General features: G+C 42.8%; 1 protein-coding gene across 1 annotated transcript in view; it reads right to left on the reverse strand.

Moving 5' to 3' along the window:
* STMND1 (stathmin domain containing 1) overlaps positions 1 to 22,773 on the reverse strand; it is a 40,617-nt gene continuing 17,844 nt past the window's right edge. The window contains exon 4 of the mRNA XM_080378268.1: positions 1 to 22,773. This exon is cut by the window's right edge and continues 8,963 nt beyond it. The gene's annotated coding sequence lies outside the window, so the exon portion shown is untranslated.

Raw genomic sequence — 22,773 nt, forward strand, 5'->3', positions numbered from 1 at the left:
GAGCTGCGGGGGGCACGGCTGCCCGGCCGGCCGCAGGGCACAGCCGGCTCGCTGGGGGCTGGTGGTCCTCACATGTTGCCATCCCTCCCCGAAGGCTCGTGGTGAAACCCCTGCCACCCTCACCGACCGCTCTCCCCCTGGCTACGCTGCCATTAGTATTGTGGTGGTGGTAGTGGTCGTGCTTTTTTTTTTACTGGTTTGGACACAGGATGAAAAACGGTGGTAAAGCTGCTTCCCTTGTTTTTCTCTTGCTGCCTCTGCCCTGTGCTAGGACTGGGAAGGAGTCAGAGGAACAAAAAGAAAGGAACGTCTGTCTGACACGGAGAGGCAGAGGGCTGTGGGAGTTGGGGGGAAGGGAGACTCACAGGGAGACAGGAAGGATGGGAGGAAGGTTAAAAGATTGGGGAAAACAGATGTGCACATGTGTATAGACTTCTAAACCGTTCCCTTGTGGTCCTCAAGTCTTGATAAGTACTGGTGTCTCTTGTTCCTCTTTCTCCTACTTCCCCCATCTGCGAGACTTTTTCCTGCAAAGTCCCTTTCTCCCTTAGAAAACAGAGCAATGCATCAGTTACAGGAGGGACTTTCATAAAGCTCTTCAGCCCCTCCAGTACCAAACCTTAACCGTAATGACAACACTTAGCCCTAAACCTAGGCCCTCCTTGCCCCGTGTCTAACCTTGGCCCCATTTGATTTTTTCAGCAGTCGTTGTCCCAGTTCTCACACCCTCTATGATACTAGGCCATGCTGTCACCTTGATCTTTCAGACTTGATCGACCCTGCTTGATCCTTCAGGCTCTCCAGATTAAATCATTTGGTTTAATATGTCAGGACAAACTCAGGTTGAAGCCTAGCAACCCTAGCAGGATCCAGATGTAAACGTTGCTTTTTGGCTGAAGCTATGACAAGCCCTTAACCTTAATCCAGTTAGGTCAGCTAACTCTGCCCCAAAATTTCTCCCAGCATTGCTCGTGTTGGTCTGGAACATTGTGTTAAACCTGACACACCAGCTGCTTCTGATCCAAGGGCAAATGGTAACCTTAAACTCTGGCCCAGTGACCTGAACTTCAGTGCTAGCCCAACTAAAGATGTTCAGCGTTCAGTAGAGTACTGCAGTACACAAACCGCTTAGGTGTACCTTTAACTTCTCAGCCCTTTGTGGACCTGAAAGATGAACTTCACCTAAAACCAGACATAGCCCATCCCATCCCATTTCCTTTCCCTGGCTGTTCCCAGCCACTTCTGCGTGTCTGTGGCATCTACAGGAATGGTGAATTTTGCTAGTTTTGCAGTCATTACCCAAACTCCTGTATTAAGGCCAGAAAAAAACCCCTTGGCTATCCCAGAACTAATTGTAGGTGTATTTAGGAGTTTGCCTCTTTCAACCCAAGTGGACGACGGATGACTTTGACAGACCCAAACCCAAACCCTAGCCTTTTGGTTTAACAGAAACAACAGGTCTTCCAGGATCCAAAACCAAACTGTAACTTTCCACATCTACGTCTCAACAAAGGACAAACTTCTTGCATTTAGATAGGGCTCACCAGGCAGCCCTTGCTCTAGTCTGAGTCATTCTCATAAATCCAAACGCAACCACAATACCGTCGTTAACTTGAGTTCTAGGATGCATTTCTTAATAAAAAAACCTCACACTTATTTACCTTGTATGTCCCTAATTGCTTACTATTTTTGCAGCCTTTACAGAGTCCTGTAATGAACAAGCCTTTTCTGGTCCTTTTCTCCTAAGGCACAAACCTGATTCCAACCGACTGTAGCCTTAAACTAAGCAAGGAAGCCCCTACAGCAATAGACCTAAATTGTGGTACAATGCTGCCTTCATGCTACAAGGCCCACAGACCCTATGAAAACTGAAAGTGTATCTTCAGCCCAAATTGTTGCCCATTAGATTTTTCTGTGTGCCAAACTTCGGCCTATTTCTGTGGTGCCTATGGGATTCATGTAGAATATCAACAGTCCTTGCTTTTTTTTTCCTAAACTGGTCCACAACTGTCATTGGTGCCACAGCCATTGCAAACCCCAGCAGTCCTGGAACCACAATTCTGTAATCTCATTTCTCTCACACTCTTATCCCAATCTTCAACCTAACAGTAGTTTAAAGTTGAAAGAGGTGACTCTGCTATCCTGTAAGTATCCTGCACAATCTCACGACTATGGTCCTCCTTGTTTGATATTCCCTCAAGGATTAAGATGGTCACACAATTCTCCACCCAGTTCTCTCTCAGACCTTAGCTCTGTCCTTAAATCAAACACTAACGGCAGCCTCAGCACAAGAATTGTTACTGCTGTGATCCCAAGCATGTACAGTACAGTTTTCATCCTACTGGGGCAGGATAACACATCCTCGTTTCTAAAACCAGAAGTGACCCTGGCCATTAACAGATCAAAATACATCCTATAAGCTATGCTACAGCCATTCTACTACTGTATTCACATCCTCAAGTTAAGATGGCAATCCCAATAAAATTCAGGAATAAATACAGTTCCCCAGCCCATTCTTTCCTCTAAACCAGCTGTATCACTAGCACTAACACTATCACAAGAAGATAACCTCTACTATCGAGGAGTAACCCCTCAAAACTCGGTTTTACCTTTCATCCCTGCCAACATCAGACCTCTTCCTACTTTGGTGGTCCTGACAGAATCTAGGGTATGATTTTCCAGTCTTGGGATTCCTCGAGAATTGTAACTTAAATCCCAAAGGGGTGATACCTTGCCATAGAGGAACTACCTCTATTCTATTCAGTCTACTGTCAACACAAGCCTTTATTTTTGTGTGGCATATCCTATGAAAAACAAACACAAACAAACCCAAACACAGGCTTCCAATTCTTGGATGGATGATCTTCACTATCTTATGACCAAACTGAGGCTGATTTGGTGTTAACCAGCACCAGCCTATATATTACTTCAGCAGCCCACAGAAAGAAAAATATCTTCCAGCTGTTTCTCAGTCTTAATCTTCACTTTAACTCTAGGTTTATCCAAAGAGAGGTAACCTCTGTTACATGGAGACAAATTAAAGACCACTTAAACACTTTAGTGTTCAGGAATATATTTCTCTCCTAAACTTTACGTTAACTCCAAATTTTAGGCTAGTCTTACCCCAAAGGAGGTGACCACAAACACCCCAGGAAGGTAGTTCTTTCAGTTGCCACCCATTTTGGACATTTTCTGGCCTGATTAGAGCTTGTGTTGTTGTGCTAGGGCTAGGGTTCAGTGCAGTGAGGCTTGAAAAGCGTGGTTCATCTGTGGGGCCTCTAGGTACCACAGGAAACTGAGGAAGCTGGATGAACTCTGAGATGAGAATGAGACTAGAGTTAGTTGTTGGTTGGATGGTGTTTACCTGCCTAAGTTTGCAGTCAGACTAATGAATTTAAAGATTTAAAGGCATGGACTTGATGTACAGCATTTATTGTGCTACAGAGAGCTCAGTAGGCAACTTATCCCGATGTTGTTATCCCAATTGCTTAAGGTAATATGTATTTTGTGTTTGGGAATGGGACAGCAGGATGACTGGGATTTGGTTGTGGCTTTGGAATGCAACTGTGGAAGAAAGAAATTTACTCCTATATCTTGCAAATTTTGCAGATGCCACTGGTGGAAGTGTGACAGTTCGGGCAAGCAGTGAGGACATGTGGAAAGAGGGGTGTGTAGGTAGGGTGTTCTCCTGGGAGAGATGTGAAACTGAGGTTCCTAAATCCCTAAAGAGATTTGGAAATTGAACCTGGGTCACCCATATTTTGATAAGTACCATGAACCACTGTAAAACCTGAGAGAAGTATCGGTCCTGTAGGCAGCTATTTGGGCATTTTCAGGATTTCAGTTGTGCTCTTCTGTATCACTGTGAGTCTCTCCCAGGTATGTAGATACTGTTGCTGAATGCTGTTGTAGCTCACAGTTACCTTCTATGTAATTTTAATGGTTTTAAAAAATGTATCTGAAGCTATACATTAAAAAGTGGTCTAATGTTTCCTCTGGAACCTAGTAACACGACTTAGTGAGAGGAAGCTCCAAAAGCTATCAGTTATGATAAATTGTTGTTACTCAGAGATTTTATGTTTTTGCTGTCAAGGTAAGATAGAAGAGACAACTTGCCAGCTTACCAAATGTTACCACTCACTGGTATCAGCATAACTGTAATATCATGCTCTTTATTTATTTATGAGCACCATATGCCTGTCATGTCGGAAACCAGTGAATGCTATGTGTTCATTCATTAGGTTTCTGAAAACAACATAAGACCCCTGATTATGTTGCACACTAGTCAGTCTTGCTAGGGCTCTATTTCAGTAAATAATAGTGGTCTTCAGAACATTCAGTACACCATCAATTAAACGCGGTTGGAATTTCTCTATATATTTACATATACATACACACACACACATTCTATTTGCTAACACTTTTATTAGAATGCCTAGGGCCTAAAACTCCATGATTTTTAGATAGGGATGAAAATAAAAGTAATGATTTTGCTGTTAACCTACTAAGACCATCAGTTTGGTCAGTGAGACTTACATTTCTGCTGAAGTTCCATAATGCCATAGCTCCGTGAAAACATCCAGCTAATAATATTTGGCTAGGCACGGCTTTGTTTGCTAATCCGTGCACTTCCACCAACCACATCCCGTTACAGAGAGGAGCAGGACGTCAAACCTCTGCTCTGCTCAGGGTGTGTTACAGGGGCTATAGTTTGACTTTGGGGAAGCATGAAGTACAGTAGTAGGTAGCACACTCGTGCTTAAACAGATCACAGTGTAAGAAACTTAGAAACCTCGTCGTCTTCTCACACTTCTTGCTGATGTACAGTCTTTATCTATGATTAGCTCTCGAATTGTCGATTTCTGCCAAAAAGTTGCTAACTGATGAAGCTTCCACCACCTCTCTTCTGATAGCGTCCCCATTATAAGAATTCATAATGTGATTTTTTCCCCCTGAAACCTATTAATCTCATTGTTTTCCAAAGTCCCTTTTACTATGGTATCTGAGCACTAATCCACATGATCTTCACCTATTGCAACCTACTTATTCCCAATTGAATCACCAAATGTAGACCATCAAGGGTAGTTTCTGATGGGAATATTCTTCCCTTTAAAGGGCAGTGAAGGAAGTGACACAAAATTCCAGCGATTCAGCAAACAAAATTCAAAGCTTGTGAAACTGTGGATGCAAGACATATTGCCTATATATAGGAAAGTAATAGGCATGTCAGGTGAAGCAGGGATGAAGGATAAGCGTGCCCAGAAGGTTAAATGCATTCATAAAGGTTATTTTGAGCACATGATGTCAGTAGGGCAACACATGGAAAGGAACAGTAGAAAATAAAAACAACCAAGGGAAAAGGTTTATGAATACCAGATCATGAGTGCTATACTGAATAGTGCTGGAACAGGTCAGAAGGTAGAATGAGGCTAGTGTCTAGCATGAACTGAAGTTGTCCTATGATGCTGTAATGGAGGGAGTGCTGACACCAGAGGCTGAACCTGCAAAATCACAAAGCTCTCACACCCACCATGTGACACACTGAGAGTCGGGAGAACAATGATTCTTAATGTCGACAACAAGCAAAGCAGTTGTGCAGAGGAAGGAATAAACATGGATTTGCACTAGCTGAAGCTTAGGAAATTGGAGTGTGAAACACCAGACTCTCATATTTACCTGTCCTGGTCACAGGCAACTAAGAGACAGATACCTAACAAATCTGCAAAATCCCATTGATGTTGATTTGTGCGGCGTAATAGCTGTGTGACTCTATTCTAGGCACACTCTTGTGCCTCTTTAAAATGTTGTGCACCCGTGCCCATCGTGATATGTGATGGGAAAACCAGTGCTCAGAGCTGCCTGCTGAGCCATGTACGCGTAGCCGGGACTGATACAACCACATAACTCATTGCTTGCTTGTGTTTTGTATGCAAAACAAGAAGTCCTCCTACAAAGAATATTGTTGAGAAAAGATTCTCTTCTTCACTGCTAAAAGCAAAGAAACTAAACCAAATTACATCAGGCCATCAGTCAATATAAACAGGAAAAAAACCAGAAATACAGGGATACTGGTGAAAGACAGAGCCCCTAAACCCTAGTCAGTTATTATTACAAGGGATTAAACTGATAGTTGACAAGCTGTATGCTAGATGTTAGGCTCATAGAACAGTGCACATCTGTTAGTAGAAGTAGGTGAGTAGAAAAGAAAAAAAAATTGGATAGGTTGATAGAAATGCAGAGAAGAATTAATTCCAACACACTTCAGCCCCTCCAGTTCTTAAGCCACAGTGGAGGAATGCTACTGGGGAAAGTCCTTAGTCAGCAACTAATTACCTGCCACATGAATATCCTAGCTCTGGACTCAGGAATTGTCTTCTCTGTGGCCTCATGCACTCTCAGCCCTCTAGAGGAGTGACTTGCACTTTCCTGTCAGAGATCTGAAAGGCTCTGATTTATGGCCAGGAGATACCACATCCTCATTTGCCAAGTTCAACCCAACACTTTTTAAAAAGGATTTAGTTCTCCTTGCATTGCTTGTACTGGGGAAACTGAGTTTGCAAGCAATTTGGCCTTCATCTAACCGCTGAGGCAACTAAAACAGCATCCAAAATTGTTCCCTTGCCAACTTTTCATTGTTCCTCAGTCCCCACCCAGGGACATGTCTGCTAATCCCAGCGTGAGCAGAGAAAGAGAAGGGAGAACTGCTCCGCAGAGCTGTCCATTCCCTTGAAGGTCTCTGGGGCATGAAGGCATGCAGAGAGGATGGATGAAATCTGTGCTCTGTCTCCCTCACCCTGTGTCTTTTGCTAGGGCCATGGAGGAGTCCTTCGTGCCGTGACTTGGGGACTCAGACTAGACCTACACCTTTAGACTCCCTTTGCAAGTGCTGGAGGAGAGCATTTACGAGGGTAGATGGACTTTAGCCAGAGGTCATCCCATTTACATGCTGTCCTCTCTCTGGAGGTGGATGGACCGTGTATTGCCAGTCTCACCCATAACGTGCTGGTGAGCGCGTTGTAGGAGTATGTAGCTTGTTTACTAGTTCAACCATGTCTTCGGATCCAAAGATATCGTATGTTGCTGTCAAGTATTTTTAGTCTGAGCTTCTTAATATCCAGTTTACTTTGCAGTTTGGTTTCTTCAACTAAAAATAGCTCCAAAACAACAATAGTTTTTAGGTGATTCCACTTTTTGGATTAAACGTGATTTGTTAAAAAAAGTAGTGTAGTGTGAGGGTAGTTCAGTGCCTTCATTCCAGAAGGATCTTGGTGAGATCTTCTAGCCTGCACTGAGTCTCACCACCTGCTGCTGTGGTACAGCTAGCTCTCCACTGTGACACAGCATTCCTCTTCAAGGACTGTCAGAGCAGATTATCTTTTCTGTTTCAGAGATATTTTTTTCTGGCTGGGATTTTTTGCTTTTTTTTGGTAGGTAGAATGAGCCAGGTTACAACTTGGCCCTAACACTGAAGTGGAATAAATCTTCAGCTGAGAAAGATTATGGAGGCTTTCTTCACACCCCTTTGAAAGGTCAGCATCTCTGTAGTACCTTCGCTTGGTGACACCTGCAGGTATACAGCACTTCTCCCATCTTCCTGCAACATTTGCACCGAGTGACTCGGAAAGGAGGAGCTCTGCCTGCACTGGATCACCGTTGCTTTCTATATTTGTCCTACAAATTTAAAAGTCAAATTCTGTCAAAAATTCTTTTTAACCTGTAAGACCCTAGCCCCAAAGGCTACAGCTTCAAAATTATGCACCAGGTTGGGGGTTCCTTTGTTTTGTTTTGCAGTACAAGTGGAAATTTGAGCATGTTACTGCTTGATGTTTCGTCAATGTAGCATCTATATACTCATTGCTGCAAGCCGGTAAGGTATTGTGAGATTTTTAAGCATCCTTACAGGCTTTATTGTCTTCAGTTGGAAGAGACATGACTTTTGCCTCTGAAAAGCAGTAAAAAAAACCCCTTTGACTTTGTCATGAGAATAAAAATAGTACTGTTTGGCTGGTTTAGTGATGTTTGTCCCTTAGTCTTAAGTTTCACAGTTCATCTAAGGGGTGAGGTTATGAAGTAGGACACAAAAAGTATGTCGCACTCTAATGCCTCCGTTTTCATCTCTGGAAAGGACCTTTACTAAGCAACTACAGCTGTGAGTGTGTTAACAGTTAGTGCTGCAGTAAAGGTATTGGTTAGCCATGTACAAGGGTCAAATCGAATTTAATTCTACTGAAGAATTCTCATGGCTTTGAAAAACGGACCCTGTCAGCATGAAACAATTAAAATTTTGTATTAATTGCGTATGAGGCTCAGGTATATAGTGCTTAGATTTTCTCAGACACAAAACGCAGACTATCTCTTCAGTCCTAAGATAAGCATCCTGCCTACCCAATTAGCATTTGTCAAGGTCTGTTAATTTTCAGTGAGGTTTACCAGCTAATCACTTTTTAAATTTGAGAGTCTGAGCAATAATTTTGCTGAGATCTGATCATTTTACTGAGATCTGTTAAGGGGTTCTGCAAGGTCAGGTAAGCAAGAATGAGTCTGCTTGCTGCCCTGATCTGCCACGTTGCCTTCCCACTGGGACTGCAAGTGTGTTGCAGTGCGATGTCTCCCTAGCGGATCTGGAACAAGGTAAGGAATGTTGGATGTGCTGCAGGAGTGTGTCAGTGACCTCGGTGAGGTCTGTGCAAACCCAACTTGCTGTCTGCTCTGTACGTATTCTGCCATTTGAATAAGCCTGGACTAGGCAGGATTGCGTGACTTCAAGGCACAATAGTAATTTAAGGGCCTGGAATGCAATATCATTAAATCAGAATTATAAGAAGAAATTGGATTGCTGCACATTGATTAATAGGATTTTGCTACAGTGGCTTGCTAGCTACTGTCATACACAGACTGACATGCACTCCATATAGAAAGCAGGTGTATTAAAAGAAATAAAGAGGCACCAGAACCTTAGTATTAAAGCACAGTTTTTTCTAACCTCCCTGGGAAAAACCTTGGTCATTTCAGCCTATGAGCTCTTTCCTTGGTATTTATTTTTCTCTGTTCATCTTTGAAACTCAATAAGGAAATAAAATACCAACATAAATAAATGAAGAAGAAGGTTTCTCAACACCAATAAGCTAGACAAAAGAAACAGAACCCCAGAGAATGTTTACTTATTCATGATATCTTCATGAATGCCATACTTCGGAGGGAATGGGAGATTTTTTGTTCATGTTTGACTCTCAAGTGTGTTAATCAGGTTTTATTAAAACGAGGGTGCGGGACAGTTAGCTTGAAAAAACTAGAGAAGCTAAATGCAACCAGATTAGAAGTTCATGTGAAATACTAGCGAGTAGGAGGAGTTGTTTAAAGTTGCTGTTCTGTGCAGGGGGATGGGAAAATATTTTCATAATCTTATTTAAGGGGAGGAACTCTTTGTGAAAGTATACAGGGTTGTGCAGCAGGAGTACAGAGTTTGTTCTGGGGGGTTGTTCTGTTCTCTTCCCGGTTCCACAAAAGTCCCCCATGTGTAGTTTTAGTAGTTTTGTCTGTGCTGCTATCCTGTCTCGTGGGCATCTTCTTAAACATGTGCGAAAGCCCCTTGAAAATAATGGAATTCCTTATTCTAAGTTCAGTACATGCATAAGTATTTTCAAGATTTCAGAGTATCTCTGTGGTTCAGACCCATACTGCCTGTCTCTGTGATTGTTTTGTGTTAGCGTGTAGCACAGAGAGTCCTAGCCTGGGGTTTCTCTGTACTGTTGTGACCCTGGAAGTGTCAGGAAAACATTCCTAAAAGGGAAATCCAGGTATTATGCAACAATTTTCTCATCTGGCTGATTAAGAATCGACAACAAAGTACGAGAAAATAGAAGTAGGGAAAACAACCCCCTGTACTGGCAAGGGTATAAATTAAAATGTCAGATCAGTTCTTATACATGTGAAATTTCTCAGAGCCCCATTTTTGCAGTACGCGCCGTAATGTCTCTTACCACAGACCTGTAGGGACTCAGGTGGTGTCCAGCCATCTCAAAGTCTACGTGTAGTGAAAACACGCTGCGCCTTTTAGGATCAGATTCATGAGCACAGTCGCTAGAGCCTGCCTGCTGTTTGTATGGTCTGTCTAATGTCATTTCAAGTTATCTGATAGCAGTTCTTAAAATGCTGGCAGTTTCCATGCTGTTAGGCAAATGAGGCTTAGAAGAATTAACATATATATTTGGTCAGTGACACAATACGGAGCAATATGGGTGTTTTTCATTAAGTGGTTTCTTCATAGAACCTCTGTTCCCAGGATTCCTTTGCATTTATTTACATTTTAGTTACTCTTTTTTAAACAGCATGTGCATTAGAAAACAAATGTCAGATAACCCTACATTGCAGTTGTCACCCCATTAACAAACAGCCACGCTGGGGGCAGGGGTGCCCTCTCAATGCAGCCGTAAAGGACTTCAGATTTTCACGACCTACTTGCTTGTGGGGAGAAGTGAGGTTATTCTTTAATATAGGACAGGTCTGGCAGCATTGTGTTCTACTAGAAATATTTGCTTTTTTAAAACTGTATTAAGTAAGAGAATATAATACCAAAAATCCAGCTGTAAGCTCCCAGAGCAGCCTGGGCTAGCACACTGGTACTGCTGCGGTGGGTGCCGATGTGGGTGAGAGGGCATTAGTTTCCTTTCCTCTCTCTACTGTCCCCAGAAGGTGACTTGTGTCAGGAGGGGCTTGAAAGCTAAAGATTAGAGGGAAAGTAGTCATGTCAGCTCCAGCATTTTGTTACTGATTTTCTAAATGCCTTATTTCAACTACAGCTCCTTTGCCAGCATGAATTTTTTGGGTCGATGCAAGAACAAAAAAAACCACAAAGCCCAAAGTTTGCAAACCAGAGGTTAACCATGTGTTTCTGGCATCTCTGTGCCGCTCTGCTGCAGTTTTGGTTGCGTGGGTGGTGTGGCTGGAGCTTTACACACGTAATGCCTCTTTTGCATAAACAGATATATCTTCTAGTCTCCAAAATATACCATGATAATGATCGCAAATAAATAAATAAATGTGCGTTGGAGTGTGATCTCAGTCTAAAAGCACATATCTGAACAGGCACAGGTAACTGTGAAGAGATACTTAAAGATGAATATTAACTGCTTAATTGTTCATGTAAGACTGGCAAGGGTCAGGCACACTGGGAGGTGTGAAGGCTGATTTCATACATAGCCCTGATCGATATCAGTGTCTATAAAAGGCGTCAGATCCCACCAAAGCTACTCCCATGACTGGGGCAATCATAACATAAGCATGTGTGCTTCTTTTCCCTCTTGCCCCAGCACTAACATGGATTCTCGGACAGCAAACAAGACTGATCTAACTTTTCTGACAGTCAGAGCATGGAAAGGATCTCTTTTCTCTGCGAGAGAATTGTTTTCCTGGAATTTGTACAAACTTCACTGTCTCTGAGAACTGACCTCCTTTGCTGCATTTGGTTGACAATGCCAACGGATTTGCTAGTCATTAAGGGAAGGGAAGGCAATACCTGGACACAGACACTGTGACCGCATACCTTTGAGGCCACTGTTTAAAAAAATACAGGGAAGTAAAACCAGAGAGGAAACACACCTGTCCTAGATATGCCCTTTCATTTGGCAATGGGCAAGACTGGTGTCTGAAACCATTTAAAAAATGTTGGTTTACCTACTCAAGAAAAAAAAGGAAAAAAAACCCCAAAAACACCAGAAAAAAGGAAGACAGCTCAGAAAACCCCTTGGTATCTTTGAGCTCTGCTGAAGTGCAGACAGGCTCACAAAAGCCTCTGAGATTATCTACTACCCACCAAAGACTCAGTCCAGAAACCATGGCATTTGCAAAACTCCGAGGAAGTTGTGGCCACGTTTGGCAAGTTCAGAGACTACGCACAGACATGACTTGGATATTTCTACCATGTACTGCACGTAGGGTCACATTTTTGTGATTGACATGGCCAGGAGTGTATTTTGCAGAGGGTCTGGCAAAGTGTCAGCACCTTTTATTTTCTATTTTTGCTTAGTGTGGACATGGGGGTCAGCCAACACTGTCTGTTGAGAACAACAGGTTGGTTTGTGCCCTCATTTTTCTAGTCTTGCTTTCAGCTGATGTTAGTGGTGAAGGGGTCACTAATATCTGAATTCGGAGTCAGAGCCCATGGAATCTCCCAGTGTGGCAGAGGCTCTTGCTGTGCTGGGGTGGCAGGAGGGAGGTAAGAAGAAAGGAAAATGATGGATCCTTGTTTCACATTCTTAATAATTTTTATACTAGTGTAAAATACTACTGAAAAGTGACACTTGTGTAAAATACTTGGACATTACATTTACCGTCTTACTCTGTAGGAAGTTTCAATACAAACAAAGAAAGAGAGAAGAAAAGCCTGACACCTTTTGCTGTGGTTAGGAACATGGGGAGGCCATTGCTGATTAGAAGCAAAACTACATCCAGGAAATATTTGTTGCCATAGTGACCATATTTTGTTGATCCCTTTTTCTGCTGTACAGATCTGACTTAATTAATTCAGATATTTTAAGTAGCTTCCCATGGAGCCAAAACTAATGGTTGCAAAGTAAAGTTGCAAAGACTTTGGAGGTGCAGCTCTGTATGGACAGATGGAGACCCCACTTCAGAAAAGCAATTAATGTGAGCACACATTTTTAAGCATCACCTCTCATTCAACAGAATTGTGTGCGTGCTTAAACTCATACATATGCTGAAATAGTCACTGCAAGTGGAAGCAGATAGTGTGCATTTCTATTTTAAACTTTGTGGTTAATTTTGATCTAACTTTCATGAACTCCTGTGGAAATAAGTCCTTAAGTGATTACACCATTAGTCATACTAGGAGTGGCCAGTTGCTTACTCCGCAGTTGCTGTGAGCATTAGAGGAAATATGGGCATACACACCTTTCATGGTTTCATGTTCCTTCCAGTAATCCCCAGCCTCTGTGAGTCGTCCTCTGCAGCCTTTTTCTTCTTATTTTTGTCTATACTAGTGCTAGGGAAATGGTTGAAACACTTGCATTTTACAATTGCCTGAAAGGGACTTTATCTGGAAGTGTGCAAATGGACCATGATGTGTGTGTAATCTCCAGTAATTCAGGTCCCTTCAGCAGGAAATTCTCTTAAAAGCTTCATCACAGTCAGGTGCCAAAAGTCTTGCAGCTACTCTGCACTATTTGCTTAGAATATGAGTTCCGCATCCTTTGACTCTCTTGTCCCAAGTGTTAATTCTGCCTTGTAAATGCAATCACAGAGTCAGTTTGGGAGAGAGAGGCAAGAGGAAAAGAGATTTACCATTCCTGCTGCTTTTTGGAGGTTTTATCCCCTCCAGTAAAGTATGGCATATGTCCACATCTGGCATATCAGGGGGCATTAGTACGTTGTCCAGCATCAGGACAGCAAGGGACAGCTGTAACTGGAGAAACAGAAAGGAAAAAGTCCAGAAGCAATTTAACCATTACAGTGACACAAATTGCCATCTGCGAAGACAAATAATCGGAAAACTGGTTAACACATCTGGCATCATCTTTATCCATGTTCCTTTCATGTATTTTCAGACCATAGTTTGGACCAGACATTTGACATCTTTCCTAGCCTTCTGCAATCAGGCTTTTCTAAATTCTGGCTTTTGCATTGCAAATCTGTTTTTGTCTAAGAGTCAGAATCTAGGTGGCATCTCTACAAAAAAAGTTGGGATTTTTTGATGCTACTCAGCTTCCCTGAGGTGCCATTCTCACTTTCTCCACCCAGAAATTACATGGTGTTTGCCATTTTCTTGGACTTACAGAGACCCAGACTCCAGGTCCCTCAAACTGCATACATCAAGAGGACAAGTGAACTGATCTTCAGAATTCACTCTTTCACCTGCACCATGAATCCACAGGAAAGAGTCAAGACATCCTGATGCTGTATCTGCAAACGTCCCATGGTGACACCTGGTCAGGGAAGCTCGTGGTGCAGAATGTCCCCCTTGAAGCTGTGCTGCTGGATAGGAGCAAGGTCTCTTCCTGCAGCATTTATTTTGGAACATCCATCAGCTGAGGAGGGCTGGTATCTACTTTCCATACTTTACCATGCGTGTTTGTGGGCAGCTTGCCCTCCATTTTACCCTGCTGAAGTATTCCAGGGTGGATTGGAATGGTCCTCTTCCATAGAGGGTCTTTTCAGAGAGGAACGGCAGTCCACCCAGAGCTGGGGTGAAGGCTAGGCAAAGAGGGGTGCCAAAGTGGTCTGTGGTCCTTCTCCTGTCTGACGGGAACAGGGGCCACAGTCTCTCCCACAGCAGGGGGGTTTCTGGGATAATTATTTGATAATTGTGAGCTTTTCTGTTCCGCAGACCTCACTGTAGATTCCTCTCAGTACAGTTGCATTGAATTTAGTGGGATTTTGTTCAAATAAATAAGTGTCTTGGTTTTTAACGCAGTAAATTCATGTCTTAGAGCAGCAATGTCACGACAACCAGATGCTTTTGTTCTCAGTGCTGTATGTATCAGAGGCTTGGAACTTTTACACCCCAAAGCAATGCAATTAGCACGGAAAGGAAAAGTCGTCTTCTACGCATCTCATCACACCGCTGGGTGAGCAGGGCCATTTTAGGTCAGAAGCTGAAACAGGCAAAATCAAATGAAGGAGGCAGGGACAGGCGTTCCTCTGCCTTGGCAAAACCAGAAAAGGGCATGTGGGAGAACCCCTCAGAGGAGGACATAGACAATCCCAGAGGGATTAAGCTGTGATATACTGTACACGGTAAGCAGAGCTGAACCTGGCAACACGCAGCCCCACGAAGCATGGCTCCAGCGCTCAGTGTGCAAGAGGCTGTTGTCCATCAGCTCCGGCACGACCCTGCGCAGGCTGTTATGACAGCTGTTGGAAACTGTTATGTCAATGTACCCTTTCGGTCTCTTCAGGAATAGAAGATGCTGTGCTCTTTTGGATTGTTTAATGCCCTGCTTAGTCTGGATCACAAGTTAGTGAGACATTGATAATTTTAACTGTGTACTGCACAGGCCTATTTGTTTATATTGCTGGGATGTGCTCTTTGTTTCTGGCAAACACTTCCAGAGGAAGCCTATGCAGAAAGTTGCTGGAATAACTTCTTTTTCCTTACACCTTTATCTTCTCTCCTTCTTCTGCAGAACATTGCTAATGTATCCTTTTAAAAGAAACTTCTCTGTCTGAACTTTCCTTTTGGCACCGTCTTATTTCTTTTCCAATAATTTTGTAAGGGACAGTGTCAGTTTGGGTTTACCTTCATAACACATGCACTACAGTTTGTTTCTGCTCCCAAACTTGCACAAACCCACTGTAATGCCAATTTTGCAATTGCATTCCCTGCTTTTTTACCCCTGCTGCTGTTTGATTTTCAGAGAGAAAGGGAGAAGCTAAATATTTATACAAGGGAAACTGCATTTACATAATAAATAAACAGAAAAAGCAGAGAAATAACCCTCCCCTCTGCTCTTTTAAGTTTCACTAACGCTGCATGTAGGCTGTTTCAAAGAGAAGTGTGCCTCCTGCCCTCATCCCAGCTTCAGCAGACATCCCTTTAACTGCTCATACTCCTTTGTAACTCCTTTGCATAAAAGAAAAAACTCCCATTGTGTCTCAGAAATTCAATATGATATGGAAACCAGATAGGCTGTGTTTTTTTTTTTTTAAAAAAAGAAATGTTTCCTGCCCAACTTTAGTATGGCAAGGAAATTTGATTATCACTTGTTGACAGGCATGCAGGTCATGTCAAGTGTTTCTGACATGTCTATTTTAAGTTAAGCTAGAATTTGTATTTTGATTATGGCAGAGTAAAAATACTTGGACAATAGATAGCCTTTGCCTGTGAATGAAAAATGGAATATGCAAGTTATGGTCAGACAGACTTCTATTAGGGAGATGAAGCTTTGATTGGGTCACTGCCCAGATGTCTTAATTTAAAAAAAAAAAAAAAAAAAGAAGAAAAAAGAAATAAAACCCCCATACCACCCTTTCTCCTGTTACTTTGAAAGAGAAAAACATGATCACAGCAACACAGGAGAGAGAACATGAAATTACTTGTGAAAGACAACTGGGGATTTTCCTCCTGCCCATTTCAGTCAAGTGATAAAGTAACCATCCATCTCCTTACGTTTAGCTGCCTGTTTTATTCTACGAGCATGCATGTCTGCAGCATCACGAGGTGTTTTAAGTGTTCAGTACCCTGCAGGTCCTGGCTCCTTTGGCTGGCAGCAGTAACTAACTCAGAGTCAACAGCTGAGACCCAGAAGGAAGCTGGTGTGTGGTCAAGAGCAGGGCTGCGAACTGACTTGCTGACATGCTGAAATCAGTTTCCCCCCTTCGTGCCTTTGGGAGCAGGCAGCAGCAGCAGCACTGCAAAGTCCTCTGCAAAGCCCCAGCAGCTGGCTGAAGCAAGCTGAAGTACTCTGCAGCCGTATGTCTGAAACGAGGGGTTGTGTCTCCGTGTGGGGTCTGTAACGTTAGGAGCAAAGTAGAAAGCCCAGTTAGAGACCATTTATCTGTGCCAATATTTGGAGTCAAGGGCTCACGAGAAGCGGAGTCCCAATTTGCAGTGGGGTCATGATCAGAAAACATTTGGAGATGGCTAACAAGGGCCCTAGGTTTGAGAGTAGTTTTCAGCAGAACAAACTTTAAATGTTGCTTTCCAAGCAGTTGTCATGTAAAGTCTGGGAGCAAGGACTGTGTTGGTCAATGTTCAGCTCACTCCTTTTGGAAGCAGACTGGTTCTTGGAAGAAAAAAATTGTCAGAGGATGTGAATGTTTCTGAAGAGGGGGATGCTGAAATTTTGCTGGATTCAGCGTCTGTTTGGTCTTTATCCAGCTCTGAGCTCAAAGGCAACACTTGTGATAATACATGTTCTTCACCATAGAGACAAATGCACCTCCTGAGGGAGAAACAGTTGCTTTGACATTTCAGGCTGGGAAACCTGTCCTTGACACATGCACAGGCCCTGATACACGGTTCCTTGGCTCCGCGCGCTTGCGGCTGGCTGGGAGGCTGGCACCGTCCCCGTTCAAAGGCGGTGACATGCCAGCACCGCAGCGGTGAGTTCCTCAGCGGAAATGTTTGCACTGGGAAGGCAAAAGAGCACAGCAAATACCGCCTCTGTCATAGGAGAAGATGATCGCTGCATTAGCCGTGGTGTTGCTCACTTTCTTACACGGGGTAACGTATTTATGTTAGCAAAAGCCCCAGTGGGACAGCGGAAAGCAGAAATGGAGCTCATGTTGTGTTGTGGCTGCCAGCAGTCACAAACTGCACCGTGGCAGGAAGCGGAGTGTAAGAATCAACTGTGTTTACAGACTTCTAGGAGCTGCAGTCTTGATTTGCGGAGCTGCCAAAGACCTGCAGTGCTCCCACTTTCAGCTGGGTGGGGGAGCAGTCATTCTGCAAATCCGTCCAAGGGATTTAAAAAGCAAGCCCCTGGCTAGTAACAGTATTGGGCAACTAAATATCGGTGCCCAAAAGACTAGATAGCACAGAAAAAGTGACTGGGCAGAGAGGTGACTATGCTGGAACATAAATCATTGATACAAGTGATAAGGCGAAGCAGAAATACAGGGAACGTTGCTATTCTAGTGTTACTGCTGTGGTTCTGCATCCATAGTCACCGTTTTGTAACACTGGCAGGCCAAGACTACGTAAAAACTCGACCCTAACAAACATACTCTGGGCTCAGTGAAGGTGATGAGGCTGTGACAGTTATGGCGAATCCAACACAGCCAGCTTTACTGCCTGTTGGAGCTTCTTCACCATTGTATTTCTCCTTCAGCAAATTAAGTGCTTACTGGACTAGCTGATTACAGAGCTGAGAGGTTATGGGCTCATAAAACCAGAGGATACTAAGAGATGATCTCTATACGTGACAGTAACTTGAGCAATCTCATCCAAACACAAACTATGCCATTAGTATTACTTCCTTTTAAAGTGCCATTATCCCTGCATTGTTCTCTCACATTAAAAATTAGTCATTCAGGCCCTTGAGAACTTTAATACAATAATCCCTACAAACTCATCAAGCAAATCTCACACAGTTACAATGTTGCATACAAGATTTATAAGACAGAAGTGGCTGGATGTGAATGTGGGAGTAATGGTCCCTAAGCAAATGTGACACAAAAAGAAGTCAGCCAGGAAAGCAGCCTACTGAACTCAGAAAGCCGAGCTGTGGTAGGGGCTGTTGTTGTTTCAAAATGTTTTCCAGTTTTTAGGGTGGAAAGGAGTAATTTTGTCGTAGGAGAAGAAGCAACTGCATAATGTCCATGACAATTACATACTGGCCAATGGAAGTCAGTCCCTGGTTTTGAAATCATGTAAGTGTATGCATTTTCCATTTGAATGCTGTATTAGGAGAGCCTGTACTCCATTCCCTCCCCGTTGTTTCCCTTCTACTTTTAGCAAAAAGAGACTTCACCAACAAAGAGAGAATAGATTGAACCCTCTTGCACCCAGATTCTTTGAAGCAAAGCTTGAGAGAGACTTTGGCACATAATGTCTCTAACATTATGTTCACTGCCCTTAGAAAGCAATAACCAAATACATTCTGCTGGCCGTTAGCAAGTGCAGTGATTTCAACACAGATGAGAGAAGAGAGGACAAAGAAAGAATATAGAGCATCCCTTTCACTATGAACCTATGGGCCAGCTGGAGTGTTTACAAAGCTCTAAGGCCAGCCAGCAGGGAGTTGCAATAATCTAATTTTAATTATGTGACAAAAGCATGAAGAATCATTTCAAGGGCTAACAGAGGAAAATGGTTGCAGCCTGCCAATATTCCTTAGATGGTAAAAGAAGACAAGTTAACTCACAGAATTTAGTTGTTTCTCAAAAGACTAAATGGGATCTATCACAACTCCCAGCCTGTTGTTGTTAGAGAACAAATGGGTTGCCAGAAAAAGGCTGTAGATGTTAAAGAAAGTTCCCAAGAGGCATCTAAGCAGAACAGCAATACCTATGCTCCTCTTCTTAAATAAAAGATATATTCTACCAGCAAGAGAACAAGGTCCCATAGTCCTATTAAACTGGCTAATATGAAATGCAGAGTATACAAGTTGCTAGGTATAGATTGACAGACCTTCTGTCTGAGTTCTCCAGCATCGCAGCCTTCTGGCAGGATCACAGTAATAAAATAGCTGTTTTGCTGTCCCAAAGCAAAGCACAGTTAATAAAAGGGAAGGAGAGGGAAGGGAAGGGAAGGGAAGGGAAGGGAAGGGAAGGGAAGGGAAGGGAAGGGAAGGGAAGGGAAGGGAAGGGAAGGGAAGGGAAGGGAAGGGAAGGGAAGGGAAGGGAAGGGAAGGGAAGGGAAGGGAAGGGAAGGGAAGGGAAGGGAAGGGAAGGGAAGGGAAAGGGAAGGGAAAGGAAGGGAAGGGAAAGGGAAGGAGAGGGAAAAAGACGGGGAAGGAAGGGAAAGGGCAAAGCTCAAGTCCTCCTGCTTTGCACACATCCCAGCCCTTTGGCAGCAAAGAAGTGATGTCTCCTGTCAGTAAACGGAACAGAGCTCACAGCAGTGAGCCAAATCATTTTGACTCCACTGAGTGGATGGCCATAGTGAAAACATGGGGAAGCAAGCTACACTTCATGCTACCAGAAGATGAATCCATAGGCTCTTATTTTAGGATTTTCTTCATCTTTCTGGATGCACTGAATCCAAACTTCTAGCACAAGATTATCCTTAATTTTTATTTTTCAGCAATACTCTATACTATCATGGGTCTCTTTAATCTGCTGTTGCATGGGGATTTCATGCTTTGGTTTTGTTATTGCTTGAAGCGTCTAGTAGTGAACAAAATTTCAGTCTTTTGCAAAGGCATTTTTGGAAATACTGCATTTTCAAGCAATTCACATTCAATAATTCAACAGTCACTGGGGCTTCATGGGAACTTTCACATAATGGCATAGCTTGTTTCAGAGCCTGGTGATGTGCCTGAGCTGCTCTTCTTGCCACAGCATCACTCTGATGACAACACTACATAAGATGCCAAAACAGTGCAGGTAGTTGGTTTTGCTTTTACTCTACATTATTCCATTAAGTGAAATAACACACTGTTAAATAAGGGCGTGTCTTTCAAGTTCAAGAAATGTTAACCTTGCTCCCCATATATCAAATCTTTAGTTACCGTAATTCGGAGCAATTGTCATATTATCATAATTCAGAGCAATTGTCACTTGAAACAGGAGCACACTACAATAATATGTGTATTGAAACGTGGAGTATGGTGTGTGTAGTCACTGCTTTAACATAGTCCTGTTTACATCTGGGTCTGCAATTTTGCTGAGAGAGTGTGTCATGGAAAGAGGATTTGTCTCCTCTATAGCCAACGGAAAAGCTTGCAAAAGTGGTATAATATTTATTGTGCATGTCCTCAAAATCAGTGTAATTCTCTCCATAGAATCAATTAGGTCTCTCTGTAGAGTGACTTTTTAATGAAAGCCTCTACACAAGTACAAATGATTATTAATAAGGTATTATACAAATCATTATCAATAAAGTAACAAAAACTTTTCTCTGCTAACATCCTATACCGTTCTGTCCTTTAGAATGGTCTCAGTGATAATCATTACTAAACTGAACCTCAGAATAATTATGCTCAGCGATGCTGCCAGCAGATATTGCCATCTGCACATTACTTTTCCCCATTATGTGACAGTAATGTTCTCGGTTTTGATCAACATTTTCATTCAGATTTGCATAACTTGAGGTCTTTTTCTGTGAATTTAGCCATTCTTGCATGGGATTCCTTCCAACACCAAGTGCTTTTGGCTCAGGTTAATAGTGCCTTTTTGCATTTCTCTGGAGTAGGATTTAAGGTGTGATGTTAGCATTCCTGTGCTTATTTTCAAACTTTTCCTGGCCCAGGTTTTAACACAGACATCTTGCATACACTTTGAAAATATGTCTGCTGTCACTTGTTAACATGTACCACCATCACACCTTGAAACAGGGCCAGCTTCAGGCACAGATGAAGAAAGCAATGTCCTGTGTCCTGTAGTCTGTCTTCCTCAGTGACTGCCTCTGGTACCTGTCCTGGGGGAGGTGAAAATGAGCTATTTGATCACTACATGATGCCTGAGCATCAATTCTGGTTACTGGTGATGGAAGGTGTCAGAGCAATAAGGGGAACAAGGTGAGCGAAGCAATGATTACTGTTGTGAGGGCTGGGGATGGTTCTTCCTTGCAGCCAAAGTCACTGATGCCTCTCTTGAGGGATGCTACTGGGGCTGCTGAGAGATGCAGCATGATTCTACAGTGGGTCTTAAAATGTAAAATGAACTGGTTTTGCAGCTAGACAACAACTGTGAGCCTGCTGGTGCTTGAATTCAGCTAACTAACAGTTTTACATGGGTAAATTAAACTTTTCTCTGAGTTCTTCTAACCAAGCTGTAAGCTGCTTCTGCCGCTTCGGAGCATGTGCTAGGCATAAAGTCAGACTGATGAAGCATAAAGTGAGACTAGTGATTCCTGGGCAAATCATTGTATGACTTTAGAAAGCACGTTAGAAAAGTGGAGGGTGGGGTAGAAAGTTGAGAATTTGGGGTTGTCACCAGCTTTCTGGTGATACAGCTGTTCATATAAAGTTTATGACTACCTGCTGAGTTGAATAATTCTTCAAATAGCTCTCAAGCAAATAATTTATACTCTACTGTTATTTTCTTAGTGCTCTGGTGAGGAACATGTGCAGTTTCTGTAAAACTGAAGCCATTTGCCATGAAATTGGCAAACTAGGGTAGATTTTGATAAGTAGTTCAGAGAGGAAAAAGCAAGGAAGGGTAAGGTCTTAGAACAAGTGTCGTTTTTGAAACAATCCAGTTTAACTTTTCATTTTAAAAGTGACCCGCTCTCATTTTTACAATGAAGTTTAAAACGTAGCATTCTTGAAGCTAGGTGGAACAACTCCATATCCAACCCACAGGATTTTTTTTTTCACTTGCTGCAGAGCCTGAAGTGAATAGTCCATTATTCAATCAGCTCCAAAGGGTGTGAGGTTCAGAAGCCAGAAACGGGAACCGAGGTGGGAGAGCAGGGTAGAGTGGAGGGAGTGATAAGCTCAGCACTAGCTGTGCGTTGACATTACAAAGATTGTTTTTGTCAAGGGAAGAGGTGGAAAGATCCTCTCTCCTTTTCTATTTTTTGTTCTGCAAAGAAAGCTGAAGTTTACAATGGCATTCCCAAATGCTTGAAAGCTATATACATCAGCATCGCCCTCTCCCTGCAAGTTACTGTACGAATCATGAGGCAGTTTTCTAACAATATGTTTTTTCCCCTCCAACAGGGTAGCTTTCTCTTCAACTGGGGAAATGCCTGGAACCCAAAACAGGTGCCTTAAGGAAATTTCTCCCCCTCCAAAACAGATGCCTTAAGAAAACTTCTCCCCCTCCATACACATTTTAGTTTTTTTAAAGTTAGGGACACTTTACATTGGAAATCTTCAAACACCAAAGAAGCCCCAGAGTCTTTGTGGACTGCCAGCTATGACAAAGCTGAGTATTTCTGCAAGGCAAGGTGCAACGCACCACCCATAGTTAAACAGAAAGGTCTTTTGTTTCATGCTGACTGAGGTCCTCAGCAGTCCAATGACTAGTGGGATACCCTGGAATTATAGATCTTGGTGCAAATCTTCAGAAAGAGTATATATTGGTTAAAACTGTTAGGCAAAGAAGTATATACAAACATCTAAGAATGTATTTAAGAATGCGGCCATTACACATCAGCTTTAATTGTGCTGAATCCAAAATGTTGTGTAATATAGCCCAATGTTTCAG

Source organism: Falco punctatus, assembly GCF_963210335.1.
Source record: "Falco punctatus genome assembly, chromosome: 3".
In the NCBI taxonomy this organism is placed as follows: domain Eukaryota; kingdom Metazoa; phylum Chordata; class Aves; order Falconiformes; family Falconidae; genus Falco; species Falco punctatus.